Raw genomic sequence first — 26,134 nt, forward strand, 5'->3', positions numbered from 1 at the left:
GTGCCTGCTCGGTAGACACGTGCTCAGGGCAAAACAACGCCCTCTCATGAAACATCCGTGTAATCATAGTCACGGACTCCGTCCCCTGCTTGAGGGACAAGAACTCCTGCGCCAATCATTCCCTCTCCACCGGGGGAACATACTCATCTCGGAACATGGTGGTGAACCTCTCCCAGGTCACCGCTGTAATCTCTGCAGGAGTGAAGTCTGTCGTAACAAACTTCCACCAGTCCTTCGCTCCCAAGTGAAGCTGGTTCAGCGCGAACCGAACTCTCAGATGCTCCGGACAAGAACAGGTGTAGAAGCATCCTTCAATGTCAGAGATCCACCTCATCGCGGCTATCGGATCCTGAGTCCCATCAAGCTCTGGTGGCTTCGTGTTGCTGCAATCTCAGTACAGCAACGAGTCACCCCCTGTGGCCTGGCAGCGGCGACGGCTGTGGTGGCTGCAGTAATAGCAGCCTCGGTAAGAGAAGCATACCGCTCGTCAAACGTCTCAATCAAAGTGGTCTTGATAGACCCAAACATCTCATGAATCTCAGGTCGAATGGCTGCGGCCACCTCCTCGTGAATCAACCTACAGATCTCCTCATCACTGGTACCACTGCCTCCGGGGTGGTGGCGCGTCCCAACCATGATGTCTCTGAATTACACCACAAAAGAAGTCAGAGACTCGCTCGATTATACTCGCACTCGATACTCAACCCTACTTGTTCTTTAGTACCCTACGGATTCTTACTTGGACTGCTCACCGATCCGGTGTTTCAAGTAGTACGGGCCCTATACTACCTTCCACAACGCATCGATATTCACCCCAAGTCCTCCTCCTAGGATCCCAGATCACAAGTACTCTATATCTCAGGCTACCCTCCAGTAGACCACTCATAAGCTCCTCGCTGCTACTTACTCACTCTCGAAGTATCTCATAGCAGTAGTGACTCCTAGGCTAAGGCATCACAAATCAGGCCCACTCTAATCCTAACTATGAATACCTAGCCTACTCTAGCATGCATAACATATCACATAATATCTCATAACACATAATGTAACGGTATTTTGGGAAATCATCGTTCGGGCGATGGCTGCTTGTACACACTGCTCCGTTCTGCGTTTCTCAAAAATATTTTTCTCTTTTTAGAAAAATTGTTTCTTTTATGCAAAATTTCTCAAATCCTCAGTTTGAGTTCAGATACGCCCGAAGGTGCATCCGAATCCCTCAAACCAAGGCTCTGATACCAACTTGTAACGACGTAAATTTTAAAACAATTTTTCATTTTTCTACATAATAAAACTCATATAATATTCTCAAAATCTCATGTATCAAATGTCATCATAATAAAACATATCCCAGAATCTCAAAACAAAATCCTCTGCCAGTGTGTACAAATCATGTCGGCGCCTTCCCGCGATCCTCGCTGGTACCTAAAACACATATCACATAACACGGTAAGCATAAATGCTTAGTGAGTTCCCCAAAATACCACACACAACACATAAGCCAATCGAGGCTATAACTCGGTATGACCCTCCGGTCAATGTGTCTTAGCGGGACCCTCCAGTCTCGTAGCTCGTTAGACCCTCCAGTTCGGTCTAGCTCGTTGGACCCTCCGGTCCGGTCTAAATCGTTGGACCCTCTGGTCCGGTCTAAATCGTAGGACCCTCCGGTGCGGTGTATATAACACATGGAATACATATATCATAAAGCACATAAACTCAACATACACATAACACATAAGACCCTCCGGTCTGCACATAGTTACCACTCTAGGTAATGTATAGTGAGAAGACTCACCTCGGGTAATCTCGGAAAGTCTCGAACTCGAATATCTGATCTAGCCTCCGCCTAATCATATAAAGTAATTTTTTCTAATTAATACGGCTCTCAAAGGCTAGACTAATCCCTCCCTATATTCTCCCAGAAGGGAAAAGACCATTTTACCCCTCCAATGGTCCAATGTCCAAATGTTGACCAAACCCTAAAAGTCAACCCCAGTCAACGGTCCAACTTTGACCAGACTCGTCGAGTGCACTCGGGTGACTCGGCGAGTCCATACGTGTCCTCTGAATCCTCCTAAGGCCTCACTCGACTCGTCGAGTTAACGTTTCTCTTGACGGTTACCACTTTTCACGAATCATGGTGCAACACGATCCGACTCGTCGAGTCCGCTCATGGACTCGGCGAGTTTCTTCCATGAGAATACTCAAACGACCTTCTAAGGTCAGATCTGTTTCTCTAACCTATATATTTGGCCTTCTAACACTCAAAAGTTACGTAAAGGTCCAAACTTTATGCTCATGCAACACTCATATGGCTCTATATGATGATTTAGCCCTAATATAACAACCATGTTCCAAAACCCAAAAAGGGACTGCATAAAGCTGGATGTTTGGGGCTCTCTGGACCTCTCAAGGTCCAGATCTAATGTCTATTTCACATTGGGACCTCTCATGCTCTTATTCCAACTCAAGAAAGGGTAAAGAAACCCTTGATTCAAGAAGCCTACACAATAAAGAAGAAAAGGGTCGAATTGCTACCTCAAAGTGAAGCCTCCTTGCTTGAAAGTCTTAGAACAACAACCTCCTTTGGTCCTTCTTGCTGGATCATTTCTCCTCCTTAGCAAAATCACAACAAATGGATCAAGATGGCTCTCTCTCTCACTACACACCTTCAAATATGCTAGGGTTCTTTCTTCTGGGAAGGCAGCCGCAACTGAAGACTATAAATGCCTTTAAATAGGGCTCAGGCCCAAAGATTTAGGGTTTCTGCCAACAGCGCGAACTCGTCGAGTCGCCTCACCGACTCGTCGAGTCCATTCATTAATCCGAGTCATCAATCGCGATCCTAATCGACGAGTCTAGGCGTCAACTTGTCGAGTCCCTCTTCTCAACTCAAAATAAATATTTAAATTATGATACCTGGAAATCCGGATGTTACAGCGGTGGTGTTCGCCCTCAAGATCTGCCGCCGCTATTTGTACGGGGTCTGGTGTACCATATACATGGACCACAAGAGCCTGAAGTATCTCATGGATCAGCCCAACCTAAACATGAGACAGAGGAGATGGTTGGATGTGGTGAAAGACTATGACTGTGAGATCCTGTATCATCCGGGCAAGGCTAATATGGTAGCCGACGCCCTAAGCCGCAGAGCGGATAGTGCTTCGATCCGAGATATGTGTATGAGGATGACGGTGATGACTCCAGTCTTAGATACCATTCAATAGGCTCAGGTGGAGGCCGTGAGACCGGAGAACCGCAAGAGGGAGCGGGTGATTGGACAGGTGTCCAAGTTTACGACGGATAGCCGAGGGCTTTTGACTTTCCGAGGGCGGGTTTGGGTGCCCTTTACGGGCGGAGCTCGGCGTATACTGATTGAGGAGGCGCATAGATCGAGATTATCGATCCATCCCGGGGCTACTAAGATGTATTTGGACCTGAAGAGAGATTACTGGTGGCCCTGTATGAAGCGGGATGTTGCTTGGGTAGTTGAGAGGTGCTTGACCTGCCGTTGGGTCAAGGCAGAGCACCAGCGCCACATGGTCCATTCCAGCCTCTGGATATTCCCTAGTGGAAATGGGAACAAATCTCTATGGACTTTATCACCAAGTTACCGAGGACTGCACGAGAAGTTGACGCGATTTGGGTGATTGTGGACCGAATGACGAAGAGTTCTCACTTCCTTGCTATTAGTGAGAGCTCTTTTGCAGAGAGATTGGCCGAGATTTATGTGAGAGAGGTGGTATCTCGGCATGGAGTGCCGATCTTGATAGTGTCAGATCGAGGCGTGCGCTTTACTTCCAGATTCTGGAAGAAATTTCACGAGGAGTTGGGCACGCGCTTGCACTTTAGTATTGCGTACCACCTGCAGACGAACGGGCAGAGCGAGCAGACGATTCAAACGCTTGAGGACATGCTGCATGCCTGTGTCATGGACTTCGGAGGGAGTTAGGACACTTAGGTGCTGTTTGTTTTTTCTGAGGCAAAATGTCTGCAGTCTGCGGACCACATCTGTAGACCTCTGCAGTAGAAGATGTGGACCAAACGTCTGCAGTCTGAAAAAAGAAGACTGTTTGTTTTTTTAACATCTGCGGGCTACTAAAATAAACTGAAATCTAAATAAATTGATTTTTTTAAACTTCAAAGTGTTTTTTTAATATTTTTATGACTTTGTTATAAATAATTAAAAAATCTATATCAACTTTTATATATTATTGTATAAAAAATAAAAATAAAAATGGTATGAATTAACGTATATATTTGATAAAAACTAACAACTTTTGTTGCAAAATTATAACTAAACATTATAATTAAGGATCAAAGAATTTGACACATAAATGGATGGAAATAAACTTCGATTTTTTCAATTAAATCCATTAAAAACGTAGCATAAATATTTTCTCGAGAAATTGACGATAGTGTATTAAATAATGTTTTACAAAATTTAGCAAAAAAATATAAGAATATATTATGATTTTTTTTTCGTATTTATATAAACAACTTCAACGACTATTATTGTAATAAATTTTTATTTATAAATTTGTCAAAAATATCATGTTTGTATCGTCAAACGTTTTTTTTTTAAGTTTTGTAATTTTTTTTTCAATTTTTTTATCATTAATAAAGTTGGAAAAAATATAAATTAAAAAAAAAACTTTAAAAAGATATAGATATATGTGTTTTTTTAGGCTAGAAGATGTCTGAAGATGTTAGAAGACTCTAGTCCACATCTGCGCCAAGAAGAGGACGCGCAGACATTTTTAGGTCTGCAGTCTTCAAAAAAACAAACAGTCTGCGAAGGCTAATGTCTGCGCGTGGTCTGCGCGGCGCAGACAGAAGAGGCCACGCAGATCTGCAGACAAAAAACAAACACCACCTTACTTACCCCTGGCTGAGTTTTCCTACAACAACAGCCACCATTCGAGCATTGGTATGCCTCCCTTTGAGCTTTTATATGGGAGGAGGTGTCGGACTCCTATTTGTTGGGGAGAGGTGGGACAGAGAGTGATGGGTGGCACTGAGATAGTGATAAAGACGACTGAGCAGATTCAGCAGGTTAGACAGAGATTACTGACGGCCCATAGTCGCCAGAAAAGTTATGCAGACAGGCGACGATCCGAGATAGAATTCCAGGTTGGAGATTTTGTCCTCCTGAAGGTATCCCCATGGAAAGGGGTGATTTGATTCAGGAAGCGGGGCAAACTGGGGCCCCGATACATCGGTCCTTTTAGAGTGACCGCCAGAGTAGGCAGAGTAGCCTACCGGTTGGAGCTACCTGCGGAGTTGAGTCAGATTCATAACACCTTCCACGTATCTCAGTTGAGGAAGTGTGTAGCCGATGAGACGGAAATGGTACCCCTAGAGTACATTCAGGTGGATGCGAGCCTGAATTACATTGAGAGACCGATTGCGATTTTAGATCGAAAGGTGAAGGTTTTTAGGAACAAAGAGGTGCCCCTGGTTCAGGTTCAGTGGCAGCATCGGAAAGGGTCCAAGTCGACTTGGGAACCGGAGTCGGAGATGCAGGAGCAGCATCCAGAGTTATTTGTGGAGCATGACTTCGAGGGCGAAGTCTAATTCTAGTGGGGGAGAATTGTAACATCCCAAGTCCAGGTACCTTGTAAACCTTGATCTTTTGAGCATTTGTCCATTTTAGCCCTTTTTAGAAAAAAGGTGGTAAATAAGTACGCGGGGCGTACTAGAGTGTACGCTCAACGTACTCATATGCGTGCATTTGACGCGGAGACCACCTAGTACGCTGGGCGTACTAGGCCCAGAATGAAAACCCTAATTGTTGGTGAGTCCCCTATATAAAGGATATGATGGCCTCATTCCTGCCCACCATTCTGAGACACCAAACCCTCCTAACCCTAAATCATCGTTCTTGTAGCTTGTGAGTGCATTTGAGAGCTTGTGAGTGTAATCTTGTGTTCTTCAAGTGGAGAAGAAGCCTTGGAGAAGAAGGAGTGAGAGTCTAGGCTGTTGGATCTGAGCTTAGCTGTGTGGAAAGCTTCACATAGAGGTATAAAGCTTCAAGCTTTCTCACTCTTTTGAATTGTGCATTTATATGGAGTATTTTAGGGTTTTGTCCCAAAAGATGGAGACTTTATGAGATAATGAGCTCCAGAGACCTTGATCAACCCCTTTTTAGTGTATTTTGTGGAGTAAAGTCATAAAAATCCAATCTTGGACATTAGAAGCAAGCCATGCATGAGTTTATGAGCTTTATGAGGAAAGAGGATGAGTGTTTTGAGTGTCTGTGACCTAATCAGCCATGCAAAAGCTTAAAGTCACTGACTTTATGGATTAAGGGATGTTAGGGAGTCCAGATCTGTGATATGAGCCAAGGTCTTAACTGATTAAGACCAAATATGTGAGGAGAGTGAAACTAGGACGTACGCTGGGCGTAATCCCAGTACGCGCAGTGTAGGGGTCGAGCATCCCCGATGCCTGCATGGCAGCCGAGTACGCCCAACGTAGAGAGTTGGTATACGGAGCGTACTCCTTGTCGTTGACTTTCGGTTAACTTTTAGGGTTTGGTCAATTTGTGGACTATAAGGCCATAGAGGGGTAAAATGGTCTTTTTCCCTTCTGTGAGTTTATAGAAGGGTTAGTTTAGCTTCAGTGAGAGCCTTATTAATTAGGGATTATTATCGTTGTGTTAGGCAGAGGCTAGACCGGTGATTCGAGTTCGAGATTATCCAAGTTCTTACGAGGTGAGTCTTCTCACTATGCTTACCTTGAGTGGTAACCTATGTGTGACCAGAGGGTCTTATGTGCATATATTGTGTATTGAGATATCCTGCTATTTATCTTTGTGATATGTATCCTGTGTATTATATTGAGTTGTTGAGTTGAGGGACCGGAGGGTCCATCTGAATTGTGGGACCAGAGGGTCCCACTGAGACACATGTGACCGGAGGGTCTTACCTGAGTATAGCCATGAGAGGCTGATGAGATACGAGTGGTATTTTGGGGGAACTCACTAAGCTTTGTGCTTACCCTGTTATATGTTATGTGTTTCAGGTACTTCTCAGGATCACGGGAAGGCGTCGGCTTGATTGTACACACGTCAGAGATTTGAGTCATGTTTTGAGAGGATCCTGGATTTCTTATATATATAGTTTTTGGGATATGTGTTTGATGATTTGATACTATAATACTTTTGGAGATTGATGAGTCAATGAATCAAGTATTGAATGAATTAGAGTGTAAATTCAAAGTAGAATTGAAAGATTTGAACACCGATGTAAATATGATCTGTTTGGCTCTATTACGCTTTTGCAAATTTTACAGAGTACAATGAATATTCTGTAAAGACTTCGTTACTAAGACACTAGTAACCACTCCTATTTATAGAAGAGAAAAACGTACAAAAAATATACTAAGGACTAAACATGAAGCTTCGAATATTATGCCCTAGTAAAATACATTACAAAAATGTTCGAAGACCCTAAATACAAACTTCGACTATTACAACATTTCGACCCTAACAATCTCCCCCTTTGTAATCAAAGTCGAAGTCTTCAGTTTGTAAGTAGAGTAATGGAGTACAGCAAAACTCTTCGAACCTCAGTATACCAAGAAATAATTTTCTTCAATTCCTTCTTGTCTCCTTCATTGTTCTTTTTGCAGTGGTTCATACGAACAATCAAGTTCGTATATTGAGATGTAGAATATCTCTCCACTTCGCTAGCTTGGAACAAAAACCGCTTCGCTTTTCCAGCTTTATCCTTTCCAGCAAAAACTATTCCAAATGGCTTTAAACATATTTCTCCATCAGCATATTTCTTTAACTCAGTCTGAGTCAACGAAGGAGCCATTGGAACTTTTACTTTCATTCCCTTTGCAGTAGCCAACTCCACATCAGTCAGTGCTAGGCACTCATAATAATTCTCAATGAAGATTTTGATGTGAGCAACTCCAAGTTTGAATTCCTCTGGATCTGTGTTTTGCAGAAAAGAAAAGGATTTGTCTTTCAGAAGCAATGCCACTTGTATAAGGTCATACAAGTTCATCAGATGAAAATCTGCAATAGTGAATTCGCATGTTTTTCGATTTGCCCTGGCCACAACATATTTAACATTTTGAACAATGTTTTCAAAGACCACATCCTTTTTCATGCTTATCACCTTCTTGATCTTGATCAGTGACCAAACATCCTCAGGGGCTTTGCCAAGTACTGCATGAAAACGAATTTTCATATGAGTCCCTTCATCTTTTTCTTTGAAATTCCCTTCAGCTTTGAACTGAGGCATGATGAACATCATCTCAATTATAGGGAAATCCAACTGGCATGCATCAGTGTTTGTAACCACATAACTCTGTTTTGGCTTCTTATCAAATGAGTACATGTGATTAAAGGCAACCAAGGCTTCGATTGTTTCATAGTTGTAATGTTTTGCTGGATCACCTTTATTCATGCCCTTCGGATCACCAGCCCTCTGAGTCATGATGCTTTGAATAAGCCTCATTTTCTCGAGTTCAGCTTCAGCTTCAGCCTTCTTTTCTTCTTTAGATTTTTCAACCATAATTGATTTTCCTTTGGCTTTCGAAGCAGATTTTTCAGTTACGTCTTTTAGCTTCGAACCACTTCCACCAGATTCCAAAGGTTTACCAATTACAATTCCTTTCGAAATTGTTCTTGTAATTGGTAATGTTGTTACGATTATTGAGGTCACTGGTTGAGCAGACACAATTACTGGTTTTGTTGAAGGGATGCTAGATGGAAATACCTTGCCCACCACTTTCGCTTCTTCTTCTGTTGACTTCCTTTCTCCCCCTTGCACCCCTGTGAAAACAGGAGGGGCAGTAGTTATGGGAAGAAGACTGGATATGCAAAATAGTGGAGCAAGTTGCTTGTTAAGTATGGCTTCGAACTGCACAAACTTCTGGGATAAAAATTCTGGAGTAATCAACGGTGACGAAACCGGTTTCATTGAGATCTCCTTCAACTCCTTTAACAACTTGATCACACCTTCAAAATTTTCACTTTCAGACTTGGAGATTTGAGTTATTTGAGGACTCAAACCTTCGTATAGCTTGACAAATCGAGTGACAGCATCACAAATGATATCGACCTTCTGCTCGGAACAAAAAAGGAATTGAACATTGCTTTGGATAAAACAGAGTGTTTTAAAGAAACAATAAGCATTTTGAATTCTTCTGGACATTGAGAAAGTTCACCATCCACATAATAATTGGTAGATTGAATCTTCATAACTGGTGCAGAAGAAGTATCTTCAGTAGAAGGATCGACATGAGCAATAGTCGCCATTGTTAGGGTTTGAAAAAGATGAAGAACTAGGAATTTGGGAAGTTTTGAGTTTTGATCGCGTAAACGTATAAAGTACTCTTGAACCCCCTTTTATATGTAACCCTAAATGATTTGAATTTGAAGCGGGATGCATTTAATGAGATCCGACGTGGCACCTTGAAAATCGGACCTGTACAGCGGAAAGGTAGCCATGCGTCAAAAAGTGTCTGTCACATCACCTAGAAAACCGGGCAGAATACCATACGTCACGTATACACAGCCTGTCATTATCCCCTTAATAGAATTGTAACCGTTAGAACCCTTCGAATGGAGGCAAGGCTCTTTCACTTTTGGGATAAAAAGCGAAGTCATTTGCCAGATGTTCGAAATCATCAGCCTGAGTTGGTATTACTCAGAACCTCAAGGATTTCGTGTGTGTAGTGTGCCAAAGAAAGTTTAGACAAGAAACAACAAAAAAAAAATTTTTTTTTTTTGAATTTTGTGATGTCAAAAATTTAATTTGACACGAAGGCAGTTAAACCCCGGGCAAAGGTTGCTTCGTTAATCATCAAGAGAGATGATCAACAGCTTGTGTATGTTCCCGTGAATTACAATCGAATACTTTTTGATAAGTATCAAAGGGCTTCTTTTAAGAATGCTTCGTGGGTAGGTTCAAAATTTCGTTACATGTCAACCTAAACATAAGGTGATAAAGTGTAACAGAAATTACTTGTATGACCAGTGTAGTCAGTGACAAGTCGGCTTTGAAAAATTTTAACATGACTAGGACATTCGAATGAAACTCACACGGAAATCATATTCATAAAAAAATTTGTATACTGGATCTTGTTGGGTAACAAACATCGTGGGTTTCGAATGCTTGATCAAGACCACTCATTCGAAATGAATATGATTTGGAGTTTCGAACATTGGTACAGAAACAAAAGTTTCGTATATATCTGGAACAATGTTCCCCGTCAATTCCTTAATTTGTAAGATTTTTGGGTTTCACTTCCATCACGGACTCATGATGTCAGATCATAAACACAGAGTTTTTATATATCTAAGTCTCGATGGGTTTGATCAGAGACCTCTCGGATATACGTCTTTGTGTGTGATTGTGTAAGAATGTTTTGGATGAAAAAGATTGGTGTAAGACACGAAAAGTACCTCTGTTATGTTTTGGACCAAATAGGAAACTCTTAACTCATTGTGAGAAGAGTAAGGTAGCTCAGAGACTAATGTGAATATAAGCCTGATTGGGAAGAAATTTTCGTACGAAACATTTCATTAAGACTTTCGTACACACACATTGAGTCATGGAGGCTTTGGACGACATGCAGCAGCATGCTTCTAGGGACAACCTAACTAATTCGAATAATGAGAAACATATCAATTCATACGAAAAATTTTACCTGACCCTAAAACTGCCTGCATTGTCCCCTCTGAATCATCATCATAATCTGCAACAAAAGTCTAAAAATAAAAATATTTTTGTTGTTTTGAATTTTTTTTTTCTAAAATAAAGACCGAACAAACGAAAATCTTTTTGGATTTTTGATTTTTCGAAAATTTAAGGACAAAACAAAAGAAAATCTTTTTGAATTTTTGATTTTTCGAAAATTTAAAGACAAAACAAAAGAAAATCTTTTTGAATTTGTTGCAAACAGACGAATATTTGGCATTCCTTGAAGAGTGACAAATGTACGAATTCGAAGCGTTCGAAGCGTTGACTATGAACAGTAACCATTAACTCAACGCTGAAAATAAGTGACAATCATGCGAATTCGAAGCGGTCGAAGCGTTGACTGTGAACAGTAACCACTAACTCAACACTGAAAATAAGTGACAATCATGCGAATTCGAAGCGGTCGAAGCGTTGACCATGAACAGTAACCTCTGAATGCTGAATGACTTTGTGTTATCTTTTATTCAGCGCCTCTGATTCATTCTTTTTCGCCTATCATTCTTCTTTTTCGCATGGAACAGAATTGCCATCGATCATTCCAAGACCTTCTATTATTCGCATTAGAGATTTTTCATCCAAAGCTTTCGTGAATATATCAGCTAACTGATCAGTTGTTTTCACGAAATGTACTTCAATGTTTCCATCCTCCACGTGATCTTTAATGAAATGATAACGAAGAGCTATGTGTTTAGTCTTCGAATGCTGCACAGGATTATGACAAATTCTTATTGCACTTGAGAATCACAATATAATGGAATCTTTTTCATATTAATTGCATAATCACGCAATTGACTTTGGATCCATATTATTTGCGAAGTGCAAGCAGCAGCAGCCACATATTCTGCTTTAGCTGTGGAAATTGACACACACGTTTGCTTTTTTGACTGCCAGCTGACTAATTTGCCATCAAGAAATTGACATCCTCCACTTGTGCTTTTTCGATCAAGATTACAACCACCCAAGTCTGCATCTGAGTATGCTTGAACGAAGAATCCAGTTTTCGAAGGATACCACAATCCTAACGAAATTGTGCCTTTAAGGTAACGAAAAATATTCTTCACTGCAGTAAGATGTGGTTCGCGCGGATTAACCTGATACCTAGCACAATTACACACAGAAAACATGATATCAGGTCTACTTGCTGTTAGATAAAGTAATGAACCAATCATGCTCCTATACAACGTTATATCAACAGCAGGTTTGTCCAACGATGGTGTTAGCTTTATGCCTGTTGCCATTGGTACACGAAGCTTTGTGCTATTCGTCAATCCAAACTTTTCTAACAGATTTTTCGTATATTTTTCCTGATTAATGAAAATCCCTTCTCTGTTTTGACGAATATTCAATCCAAGGAAATTATTGATTTTTCCCATCATGCTCATTTCAAATTTGCTTTTCATCAATTCTTCGAATTCTCTAGACAAAGCAGGGTCAGTCGAGCCAAAAATAATATCATCAACATAAATTTGAACAAGCATTAGATGATTCCCCACTTTCTTTCGAAATAATGTGGGATCAACTGATCCTTGTTTAAATTTAGATTGTTTCAAAAATGATGTAAGTGTTGCATACCATGCTCTTGGTGCTTGTTTCAGACCATAAACTGCCTTATCTAAAATATAAACATGATTAGGATATTCTTCGTTAATAAAACCTGGGGGTTGTTCCACATAAACTGTTTCTTCAAGCTCTCCATTGAGAAATGCACATTTCACGTCCATTTGATAAACATCAAAATCTTTGTGAGCTGCATAAGCCAAAAATATTCGAACCGCCTCGAGTCTTGCGATAGGGGCAAAAGTTTCTTCATAGTCGATTCCTTCTTGTTGTGAATATCCTTTTACAACAAGTTTGGCTTTATTTCGAATAATGTTTCCATCTTTGTCGGTTTTATTTTTAAAAATCCATTTTAACCCGACAATCGAAACATTTTCAGGTTTAGGAATTAATCTCCAAACCTTGTTTCGTTCAAATTCAGACAACTCCGATTGCATTGCAACAACCCAATCTGAGTGTTCCATTGCATTCTTAATTGTTTTTGGTTCAATTTTAGAGATGAAAACATTAAACATGCAAAATTCTTGATGAGTATTCAATACCTCATTCTTTGCACGAATTTGAGCTCTTGTCAGAACTCCCTCATGTGGATTCCTAATAACTTGATCCTTCGGTTGGTCTCTTGTCCATTTTTCCATGGGTGGATATGCTGGATCAAATTCCAAAGGGGCATCTTCATATATTTCATCATTTTCTGAGCCTGCATTCGAACAAGCATCATCAACATTATGCTCCCCCTCAACAACATGCTTCCCCTCAATTTCAGCATTCAATTGTTCTTTCTCCCCCTCGAAAGAATGCTCTTCATCATCTAAAGTATTCGAATCCAATTGCTCCCCCTCCACTCATAGTTTCGCCTTCTTGAGGAGTCGATGGTGAATCATCAGTAAGTTTTGAAAATTCTGGTATGTGATTATCAGGAGCATGAACTTCAGCATCAACTGCATGATCTGAAATTCCAAAAATCAAATCATAATCAGTATCATCCATTTGTATAGATTCAGTTTCAACTTGTGTTTCTTGTAAAATTGGATGATTCGTAAATCTATGCTCATTTGATTTAACATAATAATCATCGAATGTGAGATTGAACGTTTCTTCCACTTTTCGTGTTCGCTTATTTAACACTCGATATGCCACTGAATTGTGCGAATATCCAAGAAAAATTCCTTCATCAGCTTTTGCTTGAAACTTCGAAAGATGATCCTTGAGATTCATAATAAAACACCTACATCCGAAAACATGAAAAAACTTCACATTAGGTTTATGATTATTCAGAATTTCGTATGGTGTAATATTAAATCGACGATGAATGAACGATCTGTTTTGAGTAAAACATGCAGTTGAAACAGCTTCAGCCCATAGATATTGAGGTAAATTCGCATATGCCAACATGGTTCTTGCTGCTTCGCATAATGAGCGATTCCTTCGTTCTACAACACCATTTTGTTGTGGTGTATATGGAGATGAAAAATTATGCGAAATTCCTTTGTCCACCAAAAATGAATCAAGAACTTTGTTCTTAAATTCAGTTCCATGATCACTCTTGATTTTTCTAACAGTCTTCTTCAACGTGGTTTCCATCTTTTTGATAAAGTCAATCATAATTTGTGCAACTTCGGATTTGAGCCTGAGAAAATAAACCCACGTAAATCTGGAAAAATCGTCAACAATAACTAAAATGTACCGTTTATTGTTGAGAGTTGAAACAGTCGAAGGACCACACAAATCAATATGTATCAACTCAAGAGGTGCAACAATTTTCGAATCAATTGTGATTGGATGACCTTGTTTATGTTGCTTGCCAACTTCACAAGCTGCACATAAAGAATCATTGTCAAATTTAAGTACAGGTAAACCTCTTACCAGATCTTGTACCACAAGTTTATTTATGTTTCGAAAGTTGAGATGTGAAAGTCTTCGATGCCATAACCAGCTTAAATAAGATGTAGTTTTCGAAAGAAGACATATTGCTGGTTTGCCTACAATTCGATTGATGTCCAAAGTGAACATGTCACCTTTCCTTTTAGATTTCAGTAATATTTCGTTTGTGTTAACATTCGAAATAACACTTCCTTCTTCGTTGAAAAGAACTTGATTGCCAGTGCCCACAACAAGTTGAGAAACACTAATCAAGTTATGTTGAAGACCTTCAACATATGCAACACGATTCACTGTGAATTGTCCATTTGTGATTTTTCCATATCCCATGACTTGACACTTATGATTGTTCCCAAACTTTACTACTCCAGCATTTTTGAGACTTCGAAAATCTCTTAAATTCTCCTTCTTTCCAGTCATGTGACGAGAGCAACCACTATCAATGTACCATTTGTTATCATATTGCTCGTCACACAATACCTGCAATCAATGAAAAAATTTAGGTACCCAAGGCTTTTTGGGTCCTTGGAAATTAGATTTCAATTTCGAATGAAATGAAGAACTTTTAACCCAATCACAAACTTTGGTTTTGAGACTATCAATTAAGTTCACTTCATCATCTAAATGAACTGAAACATAAGTGTTTGATAGTTTTGAATGTTCACTGACTTTTCCCTTCGCATCTTGAGTTTGTGATTGAACAGTCTTCGCTTTTGTGACAGGTCTCCATGTTTTGACTGAGATATTCGAATCCTTAGATGATGAGTTGCCATTCGAAGAAGTATTGACATACTTTTCGTATGCTTCATGAATTTGCTCTTTTGAATATTTATTTGACTGATACATTTTTCCTCTTCCGTCAAGCCAATGATCAATGTTCTTCCTTGAAGTCATTCCTTTTTCCCGTGACGTCCTCATAGTTTCTTTCTTTGTGTAATTAGGAAAATTTGGCTTTTGAGGTACAAAATCAACTTTGGGTTTGGTAACATAAGAGTAAGCATAGGATGTATCATTTTTTGATTTAAAATGTTGACGTTGAAAAACTTTTTGATTTGAATTGGATCTTTCTGAAAAATCTCTTGTTTTGTTAGTTTCAGAAACTTTCGAAAACTTTGTTTGCTTATGTACTTCAGACCTTGTTTGATTTGATTGAGATGATTGTTGAGTTTTTGAAAAAGAACCATTTTTAACGTTGAAAACCTTTTTGATGGATTGTGATTCAGACATCTTTTAAGACTCAATATTTTGCCAAAATATTTTCTTTCGTGCTTGTCTTTTTGAAATGTTGTTTTCCTTCGAAAATTTGTCAATTTGATCTTTAAATTCCTTAGAGTTTAATTTGACAACTTTTTCATTTTCCTTTTCAACACGAATTACTTTCTCTTTTTCAACTTTTGATTTTTCAACCCATTGTTTTTGTGGTTTTTGTCGTTGAAAAATATATGAATTCTTTGTTAAGTTGTTTTCAACTGAGTTTTGATTTGCGAAAAAACCTTCCTCAGTTGTTTTTGAATTATCCTCCTCAACCATCTTCTTGAACTCTGGTTTGATATTCTCAACATTTCCGGTAGTTACGAAAACTTGATTTGGAAAAATGACATCATCTGTGCATTTGAAATTTGGAAAAACCACCGTGTTTGTTTCAAGATAATGTTCACCTTTTTCATTCATCACTTTTTCGAACTTTTGTGTATCACCATACACTTGGTCAACAACTATTCGTGGAATTACTTCTTTCTTTGAAGATTTCTTTTCTTTCGAAACTTTCTCTACATCTTCATCATCACTATCATCAGTTTGGTAATCTTTGAGATCCACGAAGTTCATTTCACTAACTTTCGAAGTTGAGGGAATATCAGTTTCTTTCTCAACTATCAAATCCTTAACTTTTTCTTTCCCTTTAGAATTCGAAGCAACATTAACAATAGACAACTGAGAACAATCAACATCTTCAAGCTCACTAATTTCACTAATATTGTCAGAATTATCTTCAATATCAGCAAAATTAGATTGAGAATCAGATGATGAATTATCAGTCTTTTTCAAAATGTGAATTTGTTCAGATTTAGTCAAAGTATCATTTACAATGTTAACTAAATCATTCGAATCAAGACATTCATCAACTTTGACAATTCCATATCTATACTTGTCATTCGGAACTTTGTCAAAATCAGCTATTTCTTTTTCACAGTCATACGAAATGTTATCTACCTTAGCTCTTTCATAAGCTAAAAATGGCAGCAATTTTCTATGTTGTTCTTTACTGATTTCGCATGAATGATGAAGTTCAGTTATTTTCCCATATAATCTTTTAGCAGCATTACAGTAAATGTTTCTTTGTGCTAACAACAGTTTATTATCACTAGATAAATTGTCCCTATCAACCATGATATTCGTTATTTGAAGTTCTAGACAATCTATCTTAGTGATTTTCGAATCTAATTTCTTCTGTGTCTCTAGCAATTGCATTGACAGCTTCTTAGCCTCATCGCTAGCAGATACCACAATCGAATCAAAATAAGTAACAGTTTCATCAAAAGATACTAATTCAGAATTATAAGCATGTACTGGAATATTAAAAGATTCAAGAATGTTTCGTACCTTTGTGGTCATTGGTGATTTGTCAGCAGCTTTTGATACGAAGCATCTTCCATGCACTTCGTATGTTTCCTCCTCTGATTCTTCCTCCATTTTTGCAAACATAGCTCCATGGGTTGGATTTCGCATTTCCTCATCATCTGATCCAGATGACCATATTTGATAAGTACCATCTTCATCCTCATTCTCACCCTTTGCAACTAGAGACAAATTCTTGGCTTTCGCACGAACCTCCTCCAACTTTTCAGCATAGTACGCCTCATCCTTGACCTTATTCTTTCTCTCATCCTTCTTTCGAAGCATACAGTCATTAGCAAGGTGATTAGCACCATTGCAATAATGACAATCAATCCCAGCATCTCCCTTTAGCTTCTTCTCAGACTTTCCCTCAACAGGCTTCGAATCTTTCATCTCATCTTTCTTTTTCTCTTCCCCAACACTTTTACTCAGAAAGTTACCTTTTGTCTCAGACGACTTTGCCTTCGGATTGAAAGGCTTTTTGAAGAACTTTTTCACACGATTGTTTGAATAAAAGGCAACTGCCTCATCATCTGAGTTCATGATGAACCCTTCATCTTCATCCGAAGCATCTTTCTCAGCATCTTTTTCAGAGATCTTCGAAACCAAAGCTAGTGGACCTCCCAACATAGCCTTCGATTCTTCAGCTATTTCGTTCACTTCGCTTTGATGAGTCTTAAGTTGGTTGTACAAGTCATTCAATGTTGACGTATCAAAGCTCTGTTGATTCTTCACCATCATGCTCACACTACGCCATTCCTTTCGAAGTCCCATAACAAATATCAGATTGAATTCCATGGCTGATCTGGTGATACCATATCGATTGCATCGATATATCATTTCATTAAGACGATCGTAATAAACTTCAATTGTTTCACCATCTTTCTGTCTGAAGTCCTTCAGCTCCACTAAACATTGCTTCACAGAATTAACTTTCGTCTTCTCACTTCCCTGAAATTTTTCCTTGAGATTGTTCCAGATTTCCTTTGCAGTTGTACAACTCCTCACGTAGTTGTAAACAACTGGAGGCAAAGCTCCTCTTAGCTCTCTTACACACCTTTTCTCCAGCTTTTTCAGACGATCAGATTGATTTTCAACTTCAGAGTTTCCAGAGGAAGAACCAATTGGTTGAACATTCGATGGTGGATTGAGATTGCCAGAAATGCAATTCCACAGTTCTTCATCCAATCCATTGAGATAATCCTGCATATGATCAGCCCACTGATCGTAATACTCAGGGATGAGCATAGGAATTTTGGTGGATGATCCTAGAAGATGAGAAAATGAAGTCATGGAATTCAGATTGAATGACGCCATTGTTGTACGGAATAGATCCTTGAGAATTTTTGAAGAAACTTTGAAAATTTGACAACAAACTGTATGATTCAAATCACAATCACTCTTAGAACACTCGATTCAATGAATTAAGTGCAGAATCGAATCACAGACTTAGATCTAAACAATTTTTCACTTTCAAAAAGTGCGGAAACTTTTGAATCAAAAAATTGACTCAAAAACCTTTTGAACAAAGTGAAAATCAGATCAGAGATATGATTCCTGCTCTGATACCAATTGACGAGTCAATGAATCAAGTATTGAACGAATTAGAGTGTAAATTCAAAGTAGAATTGAAAGATTTGAACACCGATGTAAATATGATCTGTTTGGCTCTATTGCGCTTTTGCAAATTTTACAGAGTACAATGAATATTCTGTAAAGACTTTGTTACTAAGACACTAGTAACCACTCCTATTTATAGAAGAGAAAAGCGTACAAAAAATATACTAAGGACTAAACATGAAGCTTCGAATATTATGCCCTAGTAAAATACATTACAAAAATGTTCGAAGAACCTAAATACAAACTTCGACTATTACAACATTTCGACCCTAACAAAGATGTTTGAATTGAGAAAAATGTGTTTTAAAATTTGAAAATTTTAGTTTGAAAATTTACCTTGGTACACCATACTAAGACTAGTAAGCCTGATACAACGATTTACGGGCATTAGAACTGTAACGACAATTGTCACTCATAGGCATACCAGCCTAACTGTAGTGAACAGTCTAAGTGCGGGATTGTCAATCCCGTATAGATCTATACACATTTGTCTCGCTCTCTGTCGAGAGATTCTGGTTATAATTATCAGGTCTTTAATAGTATTGCTTAAATGAATAAGCGAGTGAACTTTGTCTCACAAAAACCATATTGACGATTACGTGTATAATAATGATGAAAAGTCATTCTAAAATAAATGAACTGGTAGTATGATCTTTTTCTAGTATACTTGAATGTAAAGTATTTGTACGAGAGTATACCGTTAAACTTTGTATAACTGATTAGTGAAAAAAGTATGAGAGTTCCATAAATTATACCTATTATAATTTATATGTGTGTTTTGTTCGATATGTAATATTCATGAAAGTACCGCCTTTGCTCGACATGTTACAAATGGGATATGAATCTGATTGAAGTAACTTATATATATATATATATATATATATATATATATATATATATATATATATATATATATATATATATATATATATATATATATATATAATTAAAACTGAAACGACATTCGGACAAATAACTCTACCGTAAGCCCACATCCAAACAAGGAAAAGGAAATAAAGCAAATTATTAGTCCTAAGCCCATTAAATCTTATATATATATATATATATATATATATATATATATATATATATATATATATATATATATATATATATATATGATTTTGGCAAAATATAAGTTTAAAATAGTTTTTAAAACATTTAAAAGTGTATGAAAATATTTAAAAGAGTTTCAGTAAGTTAAAGTCGTTTTAGAATATTTAGAAATCGTTTATTTGTAACACAATATTCTTGTGTTAGACTTGTATTCCCCCCTAAAATAGTGAAAAATTAGTAAAAACGCAGGGGTATGAACTCACCTCGTGTGTGACTTCCTGGTTGGTTTCGATGTGGTTGCGATGATTCCCGGTATAGAATACGTGTGATTAACCGTATCCTGTGTATATTTTACACATAATGGTATCCCTAATTAGCTAACTTGTAACACCTGATTCCTGGTATGTATTTAATTCAAGAATTTCATGTATTTTTCTATGGGACTCGACGAGTTGGTGGACCAACTCGTCGAGTAGAGTCGTGATCCGCGGGGAGTTTAAGTGACCTACTTGACGAGTCGGGAGACCGACTCGGCGAGTAGGTGCTGTTTGAGTGAAACCCAAAATTTGAGGGTTTGCACCCTATTTAAACAACTTATCTCAGCCTCCATCGTCCCTTATACTCCCAGAAGACATCATATCGAAACCCTAGCCTTGTTTGAGTATTCTAAGGCCATTTTGGTGTATTTTGGTGGATTGTGAAGCTTGAGAAGGGGAAAGGAGCTTGGGAGTTCAAGTTGGAGCTTGGAGATCCAAAGATTGTGTTCCATTTCCAGCTCATTTAAGGTAAAAAGTTCATGCCTTGATCTTCTATGTGTTTATTCATCTTTAGGGCTTGGATTGTGGGTATATTTAGGGCTTTCTAAGCAATTTTCAGGTTATGAAGTGTTATAGGGAGTATTGACTTCAGATCTTGGTCATTGGAGGGGTCTCATGGCATAAAGGTGCCAACTTTATGGCCATGAGAGCCCCATGCATCTTTTAAACATCATTTGTAGTCCTTTAGGGCTAAAAGACCCATGCATGGACGTAAAGTTCGTGGCTTTACGTGCTATATCGGCCCTAGGAGGTCAGATCTACCCTTTGGATGAGATGAGCTTGACAGAAATCGAGTTTATGGACATGGACTTTAGTGGACTCGGCGAGTTGTTCTTGGGACTTGACGAGTCGGGTAGTGGTTCTCCAACCCTTGCTGTTTTGGGGGTCTGGTTGAGTCTAGAGAATGACTCAACAAAGATGGACGAGATTATAGACCTGGGAATCATGGGCCTCGACGAGTTGGTAGCAGACTCGGCGAGTCCAAGGCAATCTTCCAATCTTTGAAGATGGACTCGACGAGTTGTTCATACAACTCGGCGAGTCATAGACTGGACACATTTTTATGAGGGAGATGAACTCGACGAGTTCAAGGTCGAACTCGGCGAGTCGGATGAAGATGGCCCCGATGGTATGATTGAAGAAGAACCCGTTGAGTTCTTGCTAGACTCGACGAGTAGAGACGGGGATTGGCTTGGGTTAGAGAAGTATGGACTCGACGAGTTGGTAGACCAACTCGGCGAGTCAAGTCAACTGGATGTTGACTTTGACCAAAGTTGACTTTGACCGGATTTGAGTTGACCCTGGTTAGGGTTGCCAGTACAAGTTGATAACTTGGATGGGGTTGTCATGTAGGGATTGAGGAGTCGAGTAGAGTCGGTTTTCACGCCGAGGACAGTTCGGACACTACTTGACTTTGAGGTGAGTCTTCTCCTAGTAGGGGTGGGTCTACGGCCACAATGCCGGCCCACAAGTAAGAGCACTGGTTAGATGATTGTCTTGGTGATAATTATCTAGGACTTGATATGTGTTATGCTTACTGTGCTTGATACGGTTATGATTGTTATGCTTATTGTGCTTATTATGTGTTAGTAGTAGGAGGGGTGAAATAGTCCCTGGTTACCAGTTGAAAGATACCGAAGGGGAGGGTAGTTCCCAGATATCGGTTGAAAGATACCGAAGGGGAGGGTAGTTCCCGGTTACTGGTTGAAAGATACCGAGGGGGAGTCCAGCTCCCGGTTATGCTTGACAGTTACCAGTTGAAAGATACCGAGGGTCATGTATTATTTTGATATGGGTATGATGGGGGAGCTCACTAAGCTTCGTGCTTACAGTTTTAGTTTTGGTTTCAGGTACCTCTTCGTCTAAGGGGAAGGAGCCGGCGGTGTAGCAGCGCATCACACACACACATGGTTTCCGCATTGAGTTTCTAGGATTGTACTATGATTTTCATTACTTCTGATGATATGGTTTTGAGACATGATATTATGGTTTTTGTAAGTTGATGTAATATTGACAATGTTTTGGTGAACTGTTTTATGAATTACTTAATTAAAATGAAAATTTTTGGCCTCGAAATTTGGGATGTTACATAACTAGTAATTTAACAAGGTAAATAATATTAGTCATTGTTTTGAAAACCGGACCAGACCGGCCGGTTCAACCGGTGTAACCGGGAACCGGTCAGGTTACCGGTTCTTTAAACTCCAAAAACCGTTTGCATGTTGAACCGCTAAAAACCGGTGGTTTTATGTGAACCGGGGTCGAACCGGGGAGGTTCAACCGTATTTCAAACCGGTTTTTATTAAATATTTGGTTTTTCTTTTATTAGAAAAAACCATTATAAAACTTATACTAACTGAAAAGTGCAGGTGCCCAGGTTTTCATCCGTGCGACTCACACAGACTTAACACTTCTCATTGGCATTCCTTTTATAGAACCCTCAAAGCCTTTCCATTTCTTTTTCTCACCGATGTGGGATAAAAACTAATATTCAAAATACTCCACAGTCCTCTCCTTCATTCAACATTAGCTACTCATATTTTTTTTTCACTTTATTCATTATCTTTATAACAAAACTTTAAGAAAAAAAAGTCACATATAAATTATTAGGACTTGAAAGGTGTTGTTAAAATGTTCGAAATCAATGATATTATATATATATATATATATATATATATATATATATATATATATATATATATATATATATATATATATATATATATATATATATATATATATGACATCATCCGGTTCATCCGGTTTTCGGGACCGGTCGAACCGGTTGAACCAGTTGAATCAACGAACCAGTAACACAACCGGTTCGGTGTCCGGTCCGGTTTTCAAAACCATGATATTAGTTCATATGGATTACTTACAAATAGTGAAGAAATTATGGATGCAGATACGAAGTGTTCTTGAGAGTCTGAAGTTTAACTGGGTAGATACTTTGATACTTGAGAGCATATGAAGTGAGAAATGTGTTTTCGTTACTGAATGTGTGTGAAATGAATTCAATTGTTAATATGGTATCTTAAGTATGAAGGAAACTCATAAGGCGGTGAATGTAAGCTTAGGAAAGTGTGTCAAAGGGATCACCATTAAGGTTTTCGGTCCTTAATAGGCTTCCAAATGGTGTGAATTCGGTCCTATATAAACGAATTTACCTAGAATTTGGTTTCTAGTCAAAGCACAAAAGGAGAATTCGGTTATGGTGTCAAAGAAATCAATGAATTCGGTTTCAAGTCAAATGGGTGAGGGAATTCGGTTTCAATTCAAATGGATGAAGGGAATCCGGTTTTGCTTGTGGGATTTGATTCCCTTGACCGAATTTACATTAAACCTTGTATTTTTGGTGATTTAAGTTAGGTATTAAGCTTGTAAATGTTCATATTAACAAGGCTTTACATAAATACCTACACACAAATTAAATAAGCATGCACACAAGGCATTCAAAGTTCTTATTGCATCCATTTATGTTGTAAGTTTACTTGTTCATGATTGTAGCTTAGACTTTATTCAAATTAGTTTGACTTACATTGACTTGAAATAACGGGTTGTCACATCATCCCCCCGTTAAAGGGAATTTCGTCCCGAAATTTAAGACTATAGAGATACAATAAGACTAGGGAAAGAGATGCAGGTATTTTTGTTTCATTTGATCCTCTCGCTCCCAAGTGAATTCAGGTCCCCGCTTTGCATTCCAGCGAACCTTCACTATCGGGATACGACTTTGTTTAGTTCTCTTTACTTCCCTATCTAGGATTTCTACAAGTTCTTCCACGAAGTTGAGGCTCTCGTTTATCTCGATTTCATCGAGTGGAATAACAAGAGTCTCGTCGGATAAGCACTTCTTTAGGTTAGACACATGAAAGGTAAGATGTATGTTACTGAGTTCTTGAGGTAGTTTGAGTTTGTAAGCTACTGGACCGATTCTAGCAAGAATCTCGAATGGTTCGATGTACCTTGGATTAAGTTTTCCACGCTTTCCGAAGCGTATCATGCCCTTCCAGGGTGAGACCTTCAACATGACGCGGTCATCAACCTGGAATTCCAAGAGTTTTCTCCTTTTGTCTGCGTATCTTTTCTATCTGTCTCTGGAGGCTTTAAGTTGTTATCGAATTTGTACTATCTTCTCAGTAGTTTCTCGCATGATCTCCGGACCAGTGAGAGTGCTGTCATGAATTTGACCTCCAGCCAGTTGTGTGTCACCCACTTCAGCCCATCACAGAGGTGATCTGCACTTGCGACCGTAGAGAGCTTCGAATGGAGCAACCTTAATGCTAGTATGGTAACTGTTATTGTACGAGAACTCGACTAGTGGTAAATGGGTATCCCATGCTTTACCAAAGTCGATCACACATGCTCCCAGCATGTCTTCTAACGTTTGAATCGTTCTCTCACTATGTCCGTTACTTTGTGGATGGTAGGTTGTACTCATGTCCAACCTAGTTCCCAGAGATTTCTGTAGTGACTGCCAGAATCGTGAAGTGAATCTACTATCTCGGTCAGAGATAATAGATATTGGTACACCGTGCAGTCTAACTATCTCTCTGATATATGTTCTAGTTAGCTTCTCCATCTTTTTTGTTTCCTTTATTGGTAAGAAGTGTGCGGATTTGGTTAATCTATCGACGATTACCCAAATGGTATCATGACCACCCATTGTCTTGGGTAACTTAGTTATGAAATCCATTGTAATCCGCTCCCACTTCCATTCGGGGATTTCCGGTTGTTGTAGTAGACCTGAAGGCTTTTGGTACTCTACCTTGACTTTGGCACTAGTAAGACACTTGCCCACAAAGGTAGCGATCTCAGCCTTCATGTTTGGCCACCAATAAAGTTTCTTAAGGTCCAGATACATCTTGTCTGAACCCAGGTGAACAGAGTATCGCGTCTTATGTGCTTCGTTCATGACAACTTCTCTGTAACCACCGAACTTTGGTGTCCAGATCTGGTTCATGAGATATCGGGCTCCATCACCTTTGATGTTTAAGTTTTGTCCATTCCTCTTAAAGTTTCACCTGCCACATTCTCGGGTTTCAAGGCCTCAAGTTGAGCCTCTTTGATCTGTGTGGACAGGTGTGAATGGATTGTCATGGTCAACGACTTTACTCGACGTCCCGAGTATTCTTTTCTGCTGAGGGCATCTGCTACTTCATTGGCATTACCGGGATGATAACGAATTTCGCATTCGTAATCGTTTAGTAGCTCCACCCAACGTCGTTGTCTCATGTTCAGATCTTTCTAGTCGAAGATATGCTGAAGACTTTTATGGTCCGTGAATATTGTGCATTTCGTGCCATATAGGTAATGTCTCCAGATTTTCAAAGCAAATATCATTGCTCCCAGCTCAAGGTCGTGATTCGTATAGTTGACCTCATGTGTCTTAAGCTGTCTCGAGGCATAGGATATGACCTTTCCTCGCTGCATTATAACACAGCCTAGCCCTTGGTTAGACACATCGCAGTATACTACGAAGTCTTCTGTCCCTTCTGGTAGAGACAAAATAGGTGTGTTGCACAGGGCTCGCTTTAGCGTTTGGAACGTTGTTTCTTGTTTCTCTCCCCAGCTAAAATGTCACACCCCCAAACCAAGGATGGCGGAAACGTCCGGGGGTGGAGGACTTCATGTATAGTATCACAACAACGAGTATAATAGTGCTCAAAGTAAATACAACCATCATAAATATAATTGAAAAGGTTACACCATAGTATATGTTTACATGTTTCAAAATCAATTACATTATGATGACAAAATGAACTGTTTGACGATTTAACGTCCCATCCTCAAAATGCTGTTGGTTTCCTGTTTCACTGATTTCCTGAGAATACAAGTAGTTTTGAAAAGTGTCAACAATTAAGTTGGTGAGTTCATAAGAGTTTTGTTTGAGGAAAAAGCCGTTTTCCTTGTAAAAGCGATAGAGTATGATTCCAGAAAATCCAATATTTTCTTTGTTAAGTGTAAAATGAATGCTCATATGTTATGCGATAATGTACCCTAGAAGGACCCATAGATTCCTTCTATAATCACCCAGCGTATATAAGTTATATAAAATTTAAGTTAAATAAACCGTCGAATATAATGGGTCTGCCCTAGGTCCACAACCAAACAAAGAACAGGAAGTAAGGCGGGCCCACCAATTCTAAGTCGATTGTGACTAGATTCTTATATAACTCTAGCATATACACTTAGCAATTATAGCTGAAGTCTAACAATTCTAGATGAAATGTAGTTTTAATAGAAATATGTTTCCAAAGAAAATCCAATATTTTCCTTACAAAAAGTCATGTAGTCCTAAATCCTAGGACCGAGAGTATGAGTGTGTTTTGTACTTATAATGTTTGTAGTTTTAAAATATATAAA

The sequence above is a fragment of the Lactuca virosa genome, chromosome 7, assembly GCF_052849685.1.
Source record: "Lactuca virosa cultivar CGN04683 chromosome 7, Lactuca_virosa_CGN04683_v6, whole genome shotgun sequence".
Lineage (NCBI taxonomy): Eukaryota > Viridiplantae > Streptophyta > Magnoliopsida > Asterales > Asteraceae > Lactuca > Lactuca virosa.